The following is a 16,790-nucleotide window of genomic DNA, read 5'->3' as shown; positions in this document are numbered from 1 at the left end:
GAGGGTGAACAAGACTACCTTTCCTAAGGATTATGCTCATGAGCCTCTTCACATTCGCTCTCGTGATGGTAATGCTCCTCATCCGATGGTCACATCTTGTCGCTATGCCGGCTCTTCTAGCCATGCTCCTTGCCATCATGATGAGCCATATCCATCTTCTCCTCCTATGCAGTCCCGCATGCCAAGAGGCTCCATGATCAAGAGGGTGCTTAGGAGTATGTTCTACATGTGTCAGCATATGGTCTGGGAAGTTAATGAAAACTAGCGTGACATCATCGAGCTCAAGGCTGCTCAAGGACTTCCCACTAATTCTTATCATGAGCTCCCTGAGTTTGATGACCCTTTCACCGAATGGGATGCCATGGATGCTACCGACACTACTGCTGCTGCTCCATCTCCTATACCAGCTGATCCTGTTCACTCTTCTCGCCCTCACTCCTTCACACGCGCTAGCTATATATGTTGAGGAAGTAGAGGAGAAGGATGAGGAAGAGGACAAGGATGACAACGAGGAGGAGGACGACGACTACGATAATGATGAGTAGGTGCTGCTATTTCATTTCCTTTTGGGCACTTGATGCCAAAGGGGGAGTGAAAATGGATGGATGGATTTATGTATCTCATTTCGCTTGTATCGAACTATGTCTTTATCTCTCTATGGTGTGTAAGACTATGTGAGCATGAGAACTTGTAATGGGTGTTGTGGATGCTTTAGAACTGCTTTTATTTATCTATGGATGCTTCTGTGTTAGTGTGAACATTTCAATGATGATTGTTAATTTACTTGTGATAGAATGTATGGAGATTCCAAAAAATTTTCTGGAAATTCCGTAACTTGCGGATGTTTCCGGAGATTTCTATGGAACCCTGGACATTATGTTACTTTTCTCCCTTTTTCTATTGTTGAGTGTATAAACTGTCATATGCATCACAAGAACATGTTTCACACACTTTTAAGCACCCCACTGTGGCTAGGACATGTGCTTCTCTCATGTTTCCACCTATGTTGTGCTAATTGATTTTTAAAGGTCTATTGGAATTCAATTCTTATGGCACACATTAAGGGGGAGTTGCACATGTTCTTGCTTTGCTTTTAATTTTGAGATACATTATACTCGTATTTGTAAGACTTAGGCATGTTGTCAACAATCACCAAAAAGGGGGAGATTGAAGAGTATCTTGACCCCCTAAGTGGGTTTTGGTGAATTAATGACGCAAGCTTAAGTGTTTAATGAACTTTCAAGTGCATGAGCAGGTTTAAAATGATTGATGGATATGTAGCCTTTGTGAATGACCCTCAAAAAGGAAATGAATTAACATGAGGCATACCTTGAAGGCTAAATTGATTTTTGGTTTGAATTTTAGTATAGGAATGGCGGATGCGTAATCTTTGGTCTTTACATTGAAAAAGGTGCTCAAGATAATCTAACCAACCTATGAGAAACACCTTTGCACCTGCACTCCACATGGGGATACTTAGAATGGTGCTAATATGAGAGCTCCACAGTATTTCGGAGACAGTTCCGAAATATTCCGGAGGTTCCGGAGTTTTCGAAGAGGGTTCCAAAAAACTTTGGAACATAATGTCCCAACAGCTAGTTTCAGGGTGAAGGGATATAAATACACCCTTACCCCCTCCCACAGTTACTCTCTTGACCTAACTTCATGCTGAGGTTCAGAAAAGCATCCAAGTCCCCATCTTTACTCCCCTTTGGCTTTCTTGGTGAGATTTGGTGGGGTTTTAAGGAGAAATTCAAGGAAAGAGCAAGAGAGAGTGCTAGTGAGCTGATTTCCCATCTCTTTAGCACCTTGTTCTTCGTCAAGCCAGTGATTTCATGTTTGTTACTCTTGGAGCTTCAAGCTCCTAGCCAGCTAGGCGTCACCCGTGGAGCATCCAAGGTTGTGGCTACCTACGAGAAGTTTGTATTACCCCAACGATTGAGTAAGTGATTCTAGCTCAATCTTTGTGGTCGCTAGAGTGAGGAAAGTGGCTTAGGTGTGAAAAGCCCACCCTTTGTGGGTTCCTCAGCAAAGACGTAGGCTTCAAGTGTTGAGCTGAACTCTGGTAAACAAATCCTTGTGTCTCTTGTGCTTGTTGTTCTTCATTTCGTTCGTATTCAAGCATAGAACATATTTCTAGGGTTGTGCTCGATCTACTTTTCTAGAAGGTTGCTAGCCATTTCATCTTATCCCCAAGACTTAGTGTACCCTATTGCATAACCTATACTCAGCGATTTACTTTTGGTCAAGCATTTCATAGGGTTGTAGTGCAATCTCGCTAATCTTCGAGGAATCTGAAGATTTCTTCGGAAATTCCATAAGTTGTGGAATTTTCGGAATAATCTCTAGAAACTCTGGAAGTTTCTGATAAACTTGTTCCAAGTTGTTGAAAATTTTCAGGTTCGACTATTCAACCCCCTCCCCCTGTAGTTGACATCCTAGGTCTTTTCAGGTGCCAACATTAATTTTTTAGAAAACATAATAGATCTAATGGCTATAATATTTTGAGCATACCGAATTGATGGCTAGAAGTTTTGCTTGTTTGAGAGAAATTGTTTAGGATTTCTCTTTTTTCTATAGTACCCCTAGGTGGCTTCATGTGGATGCTTAAAAGGAGCCTCCAATTAGTAGTAGTAAGATAATAGCATAGGGGTGATTTAAATGAAAATTTAATGGGTTACTTTTAGTTATTTTTTATAATTTTAGTGGTGGCCAAATTATATGCAAATTTATGGTGTTTTTTAAATTATTTTTTATAATGGTATAAGTGGGTAATTTAGATGAAGATTGGAGGGTTACTTTAATTTATTTTATATAATGGCAGGTGGGCAATTGTGACATCCGACCCAAATTTGGATGGCCTAGTAGTGGCCCATCAGTGCATGTGTGCATGTTTAGTACCACAATGCTAGTTGAGCAAGGGTGGAGCTAACTTATAAGCCTTTATCTTTCAGCTATAGCACATTCGGGTTAACCCTTTTACACGAAGCGAGGACGAATGTATAAGCAGAGTGCTATGTGTACGCGTGCTCGCCCCTCGGAAGGGTTGGACGGTGCGGCTTTGGAGAATGAGGTGTTACAATAATTTTGATATAGATTTATGGATTACTTTGGTTATTTTCATAATGGCATAGGTGGGTAATTTTTTTAGAAAATATAATAGATCCAATACTTATGATTATTTAAGCTTACCGAATTGATGGCCAGATGTTTTGCTTCTTTGAGATAATTTTTTCTAGAATTTTTTTCTAAAGCGTCCACTAGAATTAGATGGCTTCGTGTGGAGGCTTCGATTAGTAATAGCAAGATTTTGAAAAATTAGACTGTGTTGGTTGTGGCCCACAACTTGTGGGCACTATTGCTCTGATTTCTAGAGCAGTTTCTGCCACACCCATGCTCACGGAATACAATACTTGATACTAGCGCTTTACTGGAAAGGGTACAACTAAAAGCAGGCCGTTACCGCTATGCATAGTACGCCAGAGCCTTTTAAGTTCACTTGAAATTTCGTATGGAGTTTGGAAGGGACCTTTTTCCAATTAAAGGTAAGTGAGCAATATTAAACTATATTCACTGCTATCAGCTTGTTGATACGGTTCAAGTTGATCCGATCCGTGCGTGGCCACCTCACCCCTCCTTGCACCAGTGAAATATATTTTTCTCCAGATAGATTCTTAAATATGTGAAGATCAGTAGAGTATCTGAAGCTTGACAAAAAAAACATATCTGAGAGATACGTATCTGTGTAAACTACTAAATTGAAAGCCATGCATTATGGGTGGTAACGCAAAAGGTTGTTCAGGCATGGATCATCGGTTTGAGTCTAGAAGCATTATATTTCCACTATTTTTAGAAATATGTTGGAAAGCGTGATTTTTCTTATTAACAACATTTTTTTCTTGTAGAAAGAAGGCTGATAGAAATGAAAAGTGTCATTATCGACAAGAGTAAAGAGATTGCTGGCATGAAATAGTCTAATATCGTTTCAAGTACTGGACCTTACTTTCAAACCATCAAGATTTTTTTTCTGTAAAACCGATTCATGCATTATATTTTTGAACAGAGATCATTATGCTATTCAATTGGCAAGCTCTTTCTTTGTTTTTTATATAGTGGGCAATGATCCAAATGCCAAGTCATCACAATATTCTGATGTAAAAATCGGAATTTACTTGTATGTTTTAGAATATCGAAAAAGTATATGTCGGATTTATTAATTTTGTTGATGTCACATACCACTCCAAGTTTCTATACCATATTTTCATAATGAGTCTCTATGCCATTTGGATAAGTATATATGGACCTACTAAGGCAGCATGATACATTGAAGCTATGTTATGTTTGGTTTGTGCCCTGTCCATACAAGCATTCTCTAGCGCATCAAACTAAGGCGTTAGAATTTCTGGTAGGCCAGGGACCTCCTTTTTTGTAAAGTTTTTCAGTTTTATCATATTTTATGGATGTCTCACTGGTGGTTAAAAAATATTTCGGTTATGGTTCCTAAATATTTCAGTGCTATATTTTGAATGTTGTCGCGGGTTTTTTCATGCACACCGATTTGTTGAGTTAGAATTTGAATGGAAGATGCTACGTGGAGCTTTTAGGTTCGATTTTTGGTGGTGTATTTTTTTCTCTTCTGAATCTGTTGGCACTGAGAAAGTTATTATATGGTCCATGTGTTCATATGCTGCGAACAATCTGAATGCAAATTTCGCAATGCAACGAAAGGCAGGACCGTCCATGTCTTAACACTAGGAGTACCCAATTTTTTAACAAGACTCGCAACGCACCAAGTGTTACTATTTGAGCTTTGTGTTACTACTTGAGCTTCCTGTATTTCACAAAGCTCTCCAATATTAGATGTAATAAAAATATTTGAAATGCATAGTCACAGCATCACAGGTGTTTGAAAAGAAAATGCCAAGGGAAACGTGCTTATATATCATTGGTTCAGTTTCATTTGAAACCTCAGGGCACATGGTGGTTGCTTAGTAAAATTTCCTAATAAGAGCTTTAAATTTGCAAATTAAACCAGGCGTACCCTGTGTCGTGTGTTCGCCGCCGCCAGCTAATGTATTAGGCTATCTGCCAGGAGCAAATTCCCTTAGTGCCACAGAAATTTTGATGCATTCCTTATGTGCCACAAAAATTTTCAAATTACCCTCAATGCCATAGAAATTTTGATTTATCCCTTGTATGCCATGGGAGAGGAATTGATGTTAGGTGAAATATCATTTGTGTCCTTGGTACGTTGAGCAAAGGGTTCACAGGAGGAAAACATTATCCTCTTTACCGAGAAATTTGGAATTCTACCATCATCGGAAGCGGGTTTCGCTGGAATGCCATTATGAAATGGTGTCGCACCGCCAGAATAACTTTTCGACATTTTCCAATCTAGTTTGTGTTTTCTCCAACATTTAACCACCTGATCTTACCATTATACTACTACAAGGTTTTGTCACTAATGCGACCAATTTTTTTTGCAACAGGCGACTTTCGTTGCAATACACAGGGGTTATTACAACAATAGTCCATTTTGGTTGCAATAGGGGTGTCATATTGCCACCATTTGTGTAGCGTTGCGACAACAACTTAGTCGTTGCAATAGGTACGCTATATCGCAACAAATATTTGTTGGTTGTAATTGCGGCGATGTATTGCCACGCTATTTTATAGTGGTGGCAATTAGTTGTCCATATTGCAACGATTATAACACGTTGCGATAAGTACTATCGTGCATTGCAAAAGAGTCTTAGATATAGCAACGAACTCGGTGTTGTTGCAAAAGATACCTTGGTTATTACAACGAAAATGATGTGGTTGCAAAAGAAATCTTGATTATTGCAACGAAAATATACAATGTTGCAAATGAGTCTTAGATATTGCAACGCTAATATGAATCATTGCAACCAATATTAGATATAGCAACGAAAATGGTATTGTTGCAAAAGAAATCTTGGTTATAGCAACAAATACTGAAACCATTGCTATACAGGAGGTGCTATTGCAGTAATATATAGTCATTACAATATAGGGGAACGCATGGTTGCAATAAATGAGTTTGTGGGTGCCGCCAGCTTGGTTATGTTGGTGGGGCTTTATTTTGGCCACACATATGGTAGGCCTTTCTTTCACGAGCTGAGAGGCCTAATCCTGGTCTATGTCATCCTAGCGTCGCCTCCCCTCCTTCTTCGCACGACTCATCTGCTCCGCTTCTCCTCGTGTGATGCTGCCGCGCGACCGCCGCCTGCCATCGTCTTCCCTAGCACGTGAGTTGCCGAGTGCCAAAGAAGAGTCCCCTTGTTAGTCCTCCACGTTCTCGTCGCCTCCCCTCCTTCTTCGCACGACTCCTCCCCTTCGTCACGCGGTCGCCGCCTGCCGTACGCCGTCTTCCGATCCCTAGCTAGCTCGCGAGTTGCCAAGTGCCAAGGAATTGAAGGGTCCCCCTTGTTAGCCCTCTACGATTTCTCGACGAGCGGGATGACATGGGCGTTGTCCAATTCCATCCTCTCAATGTGGTATAAAATTGATCCAGACCTATCGCAATTAATTAATTAATTAATTAATGTGCATGCTGAAAAACTTGAGTTATTCAATTATTAGTACATATATTCATTCAGTTTTTATAATACTAGTTGATAATATCGATGGAGGAACCTATATTTTTTGCAGGTTATTCAGGAGATTATTCAGGATTTGTATAGTGGTATACTACAAGCCTCTGCTTAAAATATTAGTTGGATTTTTTGCAATATGGCACATGAACATGAGGATCGTAGTTGGATGGAATTGTCACATACAGATGCTGCGTGGCAAAACAGAGTTGCTAAATTCATTGAAGATACCTTTGATGCTAGTCCCTTACCAGGACAGATTGCGCCCTATCCATGTAGACGATGTCGTCGCATGGCATATCAAAATAAAGAAGTTGTTGAGTTGCACTTGAATACCAAAGGGTTCGATCCGCATTACATAAAATAGCATCATACTGGCAGATCTGCTAAATGTGTTGTTATGAATGATGATGATCGGGATGTTTGTGAAGGTGAAGAAGGTGCTCATGATGATGGCGTGTCATCCACTAAACTGCTTTCATCGCTAATTCGTGGTGCCATACATGGTCAAATTAGAGGTGATAAGGAGCCAAATGAGTCAGCAAGAAATTTTTCAAGTTAATGGAAGAAGCTAGGAAAGAACTGTACCTAGGTTGCGAGGAGGCTACCCAAATATCTTTTATTGTGAGGCTATATCAAATTAAGTGCATGTTCGGTACTAGCAATAATTCTCTAGAGCAAGTACTGTTATTATTCTGCCATGTGCTCCCTAGGGACCATTGTGTCCCAGATACTCTAGACAAAGTTCGAAAGGTAGTTTGAGACCTTGGACTGAACTACCAAAAGATTCATGCTTGTGTTAATGGCTGTGTGTTATTCCGGGGAGAAGAGTACGAGAAGCTGAACGCATGTCCAAAATGTGGGGAGAGTAGGTGGAAAGATACATATTTAGAGTGTGGTGGTGATGGCACTGGTGGAGTAAATAAGAAGCTCTTACCTCGTAAGATACTGAGGTATTTTCCACTTATTCCTCGACTACAACGATTATATATGAACGAGACCACATTGGCGCATATGCGTTGGCACAAGGAAGAATTGGTTGAAGATGGTAAAGTGTAGCACCCAGCTAACTTAAAGGCATGGAGGCACGTAGATGCCAAGTATACTGCATTTGCAAGTGATCCACGTAATGTTAGGCTGGGACTTGCATCGGATGGCTTCAATCCATTTGGGATGTTGAATGTGACTTACACTACATGGCCAATGATCCTGATTCCTTATAACCTGCCTCCTTGGTTGTGCTTCAAACAATCCTATTGGATGATGTCGATGCTAATTCCTAGGCCTAAATCTCCAGGAATTAACATTGATGTATATTTGCAGCCTCTGATCAATGAGCTTAAAGAGCTATGGGACAATGGAGTTGATACTTGGGATGCGGAAAAAAAGGAAAATTTTACTCTGCGTGCAATGCTACTTTGGAAAATTAATGATTTTCCTGCATATGCGATGTTGTCTAGTTCGAGCACAAAAGGCAGGTTTGCTTGTCCTTATTGTCACAAGGATACCGATTACTTGTGGCTAAAATATGGTTCAAAGCATTGCTACATGGGCCATCGTTGTTTCTTGCCTATGGACCACAGGTGGCGGAGGAACAAGTTGAGTTTCAATAACAAGGTAGAAATGAGGGTGGCTCCAGTGCCCCTGAGTGGTGCAGAAGTAGTGGACCAGTACAAGACTTTCGAGCAAGTCACTTTTGGAGCGACTACTTCGAGGAAGAGGAAGTAGCGCGATGAAGATAATAGATGGCACAACTGGAGGAAGAAGAGTATTTTCTTTGACCTTCCTTAATGGGATTCTTTACTTATACGCCATAATCTCAATGTGATGCATATTGAGAAGAATATATGTTTGAGCTTCCTAGGGACTCTGCTTGATTTGGTTGGTAAAAGTAAGGACGGTGAGAAGGCTAGACTCGATATGCAAGAATTGGGTATAAGGCTGGATCAACATCTATCGTTCGATGATAAAGGAAAATACACTTTGCCACCATCGTTGTACAAGTTAGGTGATGACTAGAAGGCAATTCTGTGCAATTTTTTGAAGGTGTTAAGATGCCCGATGCTTGTGCCTCAAATATCAAGAGATGTGTTGATGTCAATGGTTTTAAGGTTGCTGGACATAAAAGTCATGTCTACCATGTTATATTACAAAAACTTTTACCCTTGGTGGTGTGCCAAATATTGCCTAAGCAAGTAGTGATCCTATTGATTGAGCTCAGCAGGTTTTTTAGTTCGGTATGTTCAAAGGAGCTTGAGGAAACTGAGATGAAAGAACTTACCAAATCGATTGCAGAGACCCATTGTAGGCTTGAGATGATATTCCCTCCAGCATTTTTTGATACTATGATGCACTTAACTGTTCATATTGCTTGGGAGGCAGAAATCGGGGGCCCTGTTTCCTATAGATGAATGTACCCAGTTGAGAGGTACCTACGTACCCTCAAAGGCTATGTGAGGAACAAAGCGTACCCAGAGGGTTCAATAGCAGAGGGGTACATCTTGGAGGAGTGCCTTACATTCTGTTCTCGATTCTTTGAAGGTGTTAGTACAAAGCTAAATCAGCCAGAGCGTCAAGAAAGGAGCACTATTAGTGAGCCACCTGCTGGTCTAAGTGTATTTGAGAGCATGGACTTCACTAAAAAGAAAAGTAGTCATAGACACAATATGGAGATACCTTCTCCTGATGACTTGCACAGGATGAGGCACTACATAATATCCAACTGTGATGAGACCACTCCATGGATAAAGTAAGCTACATGTAATCCTATGTGTTTTTTATATTGTGTTCACTATCTAACTGACATAAGTTTATTGTTTCATCAGTGAGCACATGGACGAATTGAGGAACACCAACTCACATAATGTTGATAGAAGGCACAAGTCTCAATTTGTACATTGGTTCGAGCGTAAAGTGAGTCATATATATTTCTGTTAAATTTTATTCATCACACTTGAATATATTTATTCGTAACATATTTTCCAAACATTTCTGAGTGTAGATCAGGAACCTACATGCAAAGGGAAAAGCAGATGAAATGATTTACTCTTTATCTCATGGTCCAGAACAAATATTTACTGTGAGGAGCAGATGTTCCATCAATGGGTATTTCTTCCAGAGATCAGATGTAGAGAAAAATCTATCAACACAGAACAGTGGTGTTGTCGTTAAGGGCAATCATGGCATGGAATGGTATGGAGTGATTAAAAAAATCATCACCCTTTATTTTGCTAAACAGCATGAAGTCACATTGTTCGAGTGTGACTGGTATGATGTTCCTGCACCAAATAAGAGCAAATCTAGAGGGTACAGTAAAGATAAATTTGGTATTATCGATATTGATGCCACTCAGTTTCGCTACTCAGATGATCCATACATTCTAGCAACACAAGCGAAGCAAGTGTGTTATGTGAAAGGTGGGAAGAAAGGTACTAAATGGTGCAGTGTCCTCAAAAGGAAACTTAGGGCTCTGTTTGCCATGCCGGAAGTAGAGGATAGTGTTGGTGATACAAATGTGGACTTGGTTATCACAGGAGTGGAACAAATGAATGTTGAGGACCATCAGGAGGCTTTGACAAACTGGATTAGGCAAGAGGTGCAAGGGTTATCTGGTGATGCATCTGTACTTCAAAAGGTGGTGCCCATGCCTGAACCGGATAATGCAGAAATACCAGAAGACGAAGATGATTCTGATGACGCCTACATTGGTGATGGAGTTGTTGCTCCAGTCAATATACCTGGAGAAGACGAAGATATTTTCTTTGTGTAATTTGGAGTTGCAAAGTTTACTTCGTGAACTAATGTCCATTTGATTTCTAGAAAACATTAAGACGAAGATGATTCTGATGACACCTACATTAGTGATGAACTTTATCAAATGCTAAACCAGACGAGATAGAGCTCCCATACATAAAAATTAATTAATTCATATGAACTGGGTCGAGTTTGATATAGTAGGTGCATGCCTCACATGTTACCAAAATAAAGCATAGGCAACCATTACTTCTACATCAACTACATATTACACCAAAATAAACTTGGTGAATGCCTCATCATGATACAAAAATAAAGAAGAGGTATCCACGACATGATCAACTAACATAACTCTTATAACTAAGAGTACTGATACTTCTACATCAACAAGCACTAAGCTACTCCCTCCTCCACATTAGTCGTCCTTGCCTTCCAGAATGTAGAAATGGCCCTTCTGCAGCTTGCACTTGATAGCAACGCGAAACTCTTCTGCCATCTCTCGCACCTGACATTTAAGAAGGGGGTTACTTAGCATGTGAAAAAGATAAACTGACTACTAGATAAACCAAACCAGCACATAATAGAAACCAATTGATGATTAACTTAAAGGGTAGGAACATCACCTACCTACAAGACAGCTCAGGTCCATCGTTCAGCTCATCATCGCTCCCATGAGTGAATATCATTGTACATGACATCTTTAGGAAAACGACCTCGTAGGTATCTTCGGCGACCTTCATTATAGGGAAAATAGGGTCACAAAACTAAATAAAGTGTTGCTCAGTTTTAATAGGATCATAACATGGTAACACATAGTGTTAGAACTTATTCAAAATAAAGAACACATACTAGTTTGAGACTTGCTGGCATGTCTGGCCAGTCATATTGGACGTCTCGCTCATCCTCAGAGGGAGTAGACTCGGTTAAGATGTGGTGGGCTCGGACTGAGTTGTGCGGTCTGCTTACTCGCGCCTACCATGAGATCGTAAAGTTTAACATGTCACCGAATCATGAAATGAAATATATGGTATACTAAATCTAATTTTCCTGCATCACCTCCTTAGGGATCGAGGGCCTCGGCCGAGCCTTGGTGGAGGCACCAAGTCCCTTCTTCTTGAATCGCCCGGTGGCTTTGTCGCACAGCTGCCTACTAGAGTTGTGCATCTTCTTCCGGTGAGCCATGGTGGGAAAGGAAGAGGAGCAGAGGGAGCGAGGTGCGCGTGCGGGATTGTGATGGGACATGTTGGGGGAGATAGATTTCACATTGAAAGGGGGCGGAGAAGAAGGGGCCATAAGCGAACTCTGGAAGCGGGAGTCCACGCCGCCGGCAGTTATGTAGGCCAGATATCACTGACGTGTGGGCCCTGTGGCGAATGGGCCCACTTGGTAGTGACAGGAGTGGTAGGGGACAATGAGTAGATTTTGTTTCTAAAAGCGTAAAGTACTTTTCATAGTGGGTACAGCTCTTCGCACGCGCATTCGGGAACTGAGTGAGCATTCAGGAAACAAGTTGGAGGAGGGAAAGGAAAGAATTGGCGGTAAATGGCTGCATCCCGACGCCAACCCAATTTTTAGCAAAAATAAAAACAAAATGGAAAAAGGGGTGGAGGATTTCGAATTGTGAAAACATTAAACATGTTTAGATTTTGCATTTGTTGTCCAAATCCGTTGATTCTTTTTTCCAACTAGTGGAAGTGCACGTGTGCATGCACGTGATAAAAAAAGATTACATACAAGTGTCAATAAATAATAACATTCTATTAATTCAAGAGTAAAAGGAAGATATGCGAAACTGAAACTTTGGAAAAAAACAACTGAACGCTCCTAGTGACACCTCCTGCAGTCCTCGCACAAGGAACCCTCGCTGATTCCTTCGACATTAGCTCTGTTCTTCCTCATATTGCCACACATCCCGAAGAGCTTCCCCATGTTTCTCTGCAAGAACTCAAAGTCATCCACTTGACGGCAATAATCGACATCAACCTTCCGATCAAGAGTTTGCAATTGACGCTTGATGCCGTCAATGGAGTCGAAGAGGTAGTGGATGTTGTTCCTGCAAGCGGTACAACATGTACGATCATGCTCCTCCGGTTCTGGCCCATCATCTTCTAGAACTTTCTCTTTGCCCTTGCCTTGATGGCATTCATTTTCCTCCTTTCTTTTCTTCCGAAAGAGGCCCAATCCCAGTACCTGTTGGAATCTTCTTCGTCGTAGTCCTCCCAATCGCTATCAACTCCATAGTCCGCCGACAGCTGGTACTCAGGTGTTTCCTCCTCATCACTTGAGTAGATGATGAACTTGCGAGCATTGCGATGGCCCATTGCTGGAGATTTGGGAAGAGGATTGCACCTCTTCACCTCCATCCGAATGGGGGCGGCAGCGGCCACCAAAGGAGGCTGGGCCAATCGGCCTGGCAAACGCAGCCTGATCGGCCTGGCCTCCGCCTTGGCCGCCAGCTGCTCCATCTTCTTCTCCATGTTCCTCGACGCCTCCATTGCTTCTTTTTCTCCAATCTCCATACGAAATTATAGCTTCAATTTTCCTTAGTTATATACACTCAATGTCTTGGCCAAGGTGCCACACGTTTCCATAATCTTATTCGCACCTTCCCCACAAAATAAGATTCCATGTATCATTATTACCGATCGGTTAATGAGAGAGGACTAATTAGTAAATAGTCTATGTTTAATACTCGTGATTAGTATCTAAACATTCTATGTGATAGGGGCTAAAGTTTATCCCGGGGATCCAAACACCCCTCCGGTCTACGTTTAATAATCCTAATTATTGGTATCTAAACATTCGATGTCCGACTGGTCGTCATTGAATTGATGCGGTGCATTTGCTTGTTCATGTTGAGAAGTTATTGCTTTTTTGTGCCTGGTATTTTTTATCGCAGGTGGGACCTGCATGTCAGCCACTCTAGTGAAAGCAGTAACTGAAAATTTCGTGGCCTCGGTTACTGTTCCCGTGCATGGTCGCGTGCCATACCTTAGAATCGGCGGCATGTTATATGCCCTGCGGTCGGTGATGTTTTCCATAGCGTGTGAAAGAGGCGTCTCTTCGCTTTCTTTTTGGCAGTTTCCAAGGCAGCCACGGTGTTTGTCAATAACTCCTCGTGTCGCTCCGCTCAATCACCTCTCCATTTTGCCAACAAGGGTTTTCTTGCCCCCAGTCGCCCCCTTCCACCGCTCCCCTCCATCTCCTTCCATCGGCGAGATACCGCTACAGCATCCATGGTGGCGAGGAGGCCTTGCCAGTCGTTGTCAGATCTACCTATCGAGGTGGTCATTGACATTGTTGGCCACCTCACTATGACTTCGGACAAGCCGTTGGAGGACCTCCGCAGACTACGGGCTACCTACAGGCTCATGCTCCGCGCGTGCGGTGATCGCACCATCGGGGTGTTATTTCTCCAGTGCTGGGAGAAAATGTCATGGAGTCAATCTAGCAGGATGCACGCCCTGCTCCATCAGCTGGTTGCTTTGGGGGAACCCGGAGGCCTGCCTCATCATTGCGATGAAGGATGTTTTTGGGAAACGCGACCCCCTCCAGTCGTTCCTCCACCAGCTCTCCAGCGCCGTTGTGAGCGGGCTCAATGTGGCTGCTTGTCTCTATGCCCTATTCCTGTACAGGAACAACGGCAGCGCTGCGGACGACGACATCGCTAGGATGTACATCCGACACATGGAGGGTGAGGGTGAAGATGGAGCAGCGGTGCGGGTGAGTATCGGCCCAATGAAGCTGGGCCATTTAGGTGGCCGGAACGCCGCGAGGAGGTCTACAACTATGTGTGGAGCTATACCTGGTGCAAGCGTAGCGATCCACTGCCGCAAGCACCGGTTCACGGTGACTTCCCATGCGCAGGAGGCACGTGCGGCAAGGCTAAGGGCTGGCCCCAAATCAGGCTATTTTACAGCGAGGATTGCAGGATACGCTATGAAATTGCTATCTTCGTGAGAGAAATCTAAATCTGTATCTCTTTGTATGCAGTTGTGATTTAGCATAGCTGTTGTGTTTCCTTTGCTTTCACTTGGTGATGTAGAGGAATGGTTTGTTGAACTTGTAGTGACCGTTGGAACTACATAAATGTCGTTAATGATGATCGATGTCCAATACAATGTATTAGCAGCTTGTGTGAAAGGGTCTAATTATTAAAAGTGCGAACACGTCCATTAAAAGTGTGAGTGGAGAGTTGTGCGAGTGGAGTTCAGAGCGGAAGGGAACTGGAATGGAAGGGTCTTGATGGGACGTGATTGAGATGAACAGGTGGGACCCCCATGTCAACCGCAAGGGTCAAAGCTGAAACCAAAAATGGGCGGCTTCCCTTCCTGTTCGCTCTGATCCGAGTGCGCTGTGCGCATTCGGGAAACTGCGCCCCTCCCATGGTCGTTCCCAAGGCAGACGCGTTCGGCAGTTATGTAGGCCAGATATCACTAACGTGTGGGCCTAGTAGGGAATAGGCCCACTTAGTAGTGACACGAGTCAACCTACAGATGAGAAGCATCCAGGAGTGGCAGGGGACAATGAGTAGATTTTGTTTCTAAAAGCGTACTCCCTCTATCCCTTGGCTAATCCTAGTGCACGTTAATTAAGGTGCCATGTCAGCATTTCTGATGATGTGGCAGTGAGTTAATGTGGTGAGAGGTAAGAGGGATTTCATCTAGATGAAACCATGTATGCACAGTTACAACACAGTTTGTGTCTTGCATGTAGTGCATATGAAACTACTACACCATGAAATTTTCGCATTTGTTGTCCAAATCAGGTGATTCTTTTTTCCAATTTCTCAAAAAACTTTTTCTTTTCACGTGGTTTTATTTACATTGTGTTACCTGACCCCTTGTATTAACATTTTGTCATTTGATTGAATATTTACTTTCTCTAGAATGAACGGACCTTTTCCAAATGTGTCCAAGGTACGAGGGGCATATGAATAGGAAAGTTGGAATCTATTATGGTCAAATGTGTATCATATATATGGCATATCATATACGTGTATCATGTTCAGTGTCACACCTTCTTTTCCTTGAGGTGATTTCATTTGGGGGCTAAGACAATGTTTCGGTGCAAATTGGTAATCGATTTCCTCAAGGACATATTTATCGCACAAACCATCTTTTTGCAGGTTGACATCTTTACCTAGGTTTGAGTTCGTGACACCAAGATACACTTATCTTTGTATTTGTATTTGCATTGTGATAAACCAAGCTAGTGATATACACTTACCTTTGTTTTTGTGATAGCATATCCACTCATGCACATTGTGCTAGGACATAAGGAAATATATATTGGAATTGTATAAACTAAATTGGCAAAAAAACTAAAAAACCTGTAAATTTAAAATGAAGGAATATAAATTGAAAGAAAATGCAAAAAAAATGTGTTGCAAGCCTGAATCGAACCGAAGCCTACGAGTTCCAGAGCAGCGGACAAACCATCGAGGTACTAGTTGTTTTGTCTCACTACTTGATTTTCAACATTTTTATACATACTTTTGGGCCGGCGTGCGACTAACATGCGGGACCCACTTGTTGGCGCAGGGTTCATATATATGCTGCTCTAGTTCAATTCATGGTGTTATTCTGATTTTTATTTTGATTCATTATAAAAATGTTAAACATGTTTTGATTTTGCATTTGTTGTCCGAATCAAGTGATTCTTTTTTTCCAATTTCTCAAAAAACTTTCTCTTTTCACGTGGTTCCATTTACATTGTGTTACCCGACCCCTTGTATTAACATTTTGTCATTTGATTCAATATTTACTTTCTCTAGAATGAACGGACCTTTTCCGAATGTGTCCAAGGTACGAGGGGCATATGAATAGGAAAGTTGGAATCTATTATGGTCAAATGTGTATCATATATATGGCATATCATATACGTGTATCATGTTCAGTGTCACACCTTCTTTTCCTTGAGGTGATTTCATTTGGGGGCTAAGACAATGTTTCGGTGCAAATTGGTAATCGATTTCCTCAAGGACATATTTATCGCACAAACCATCTTTTTGCAGGTTGACATCTTTACCTAGGTTTGAGTTCATGACACCAAGATACACTTATCTTTGTATTTGTATTTGCATTGTGATAAACTAAGCTAGTGGTATACACTTACCTTTGTTTTTGTGATAGCATATCCACTCATGCACATTGTGCTAGGACATAGGGAAATATATATTGGAATTGTATAAACTAAATTGGCAAAAAAAACTAAAAAACCTGTAAATTTAAAATGAAGGAATATAAATTGAAAGAAAATGCAAAAAAAATGTGTTGCAAGCCTGAATCGAACCGAAGCCTACGAGTTCCAGAGCAGCGGACAAACCATCGAGGTACTAGTTGTTTTGTCTCACTACTTGATTTTAAACATTTTTAAACGTACTTTTGGGCCGGCGTGCGACTAACATGCGGGACCCACTTG

The sequence above is a fragment of the Setaria viridis genome, chromosome 9 (assembly GCF_005286985.2).
Source record: "Setaria viridis chromosome 9, Setaria_viridis_v4.0, whole genome shotgun sequence".
Lineage (NCBI taxonomy): Eukaryota > Viridiplantae > Streptophyta > Magnoliopsida > Poales > Poaceae > Setaria > Setaria viridis.
Note: the sequence above shows the minus strand (reverse complement) of the source record.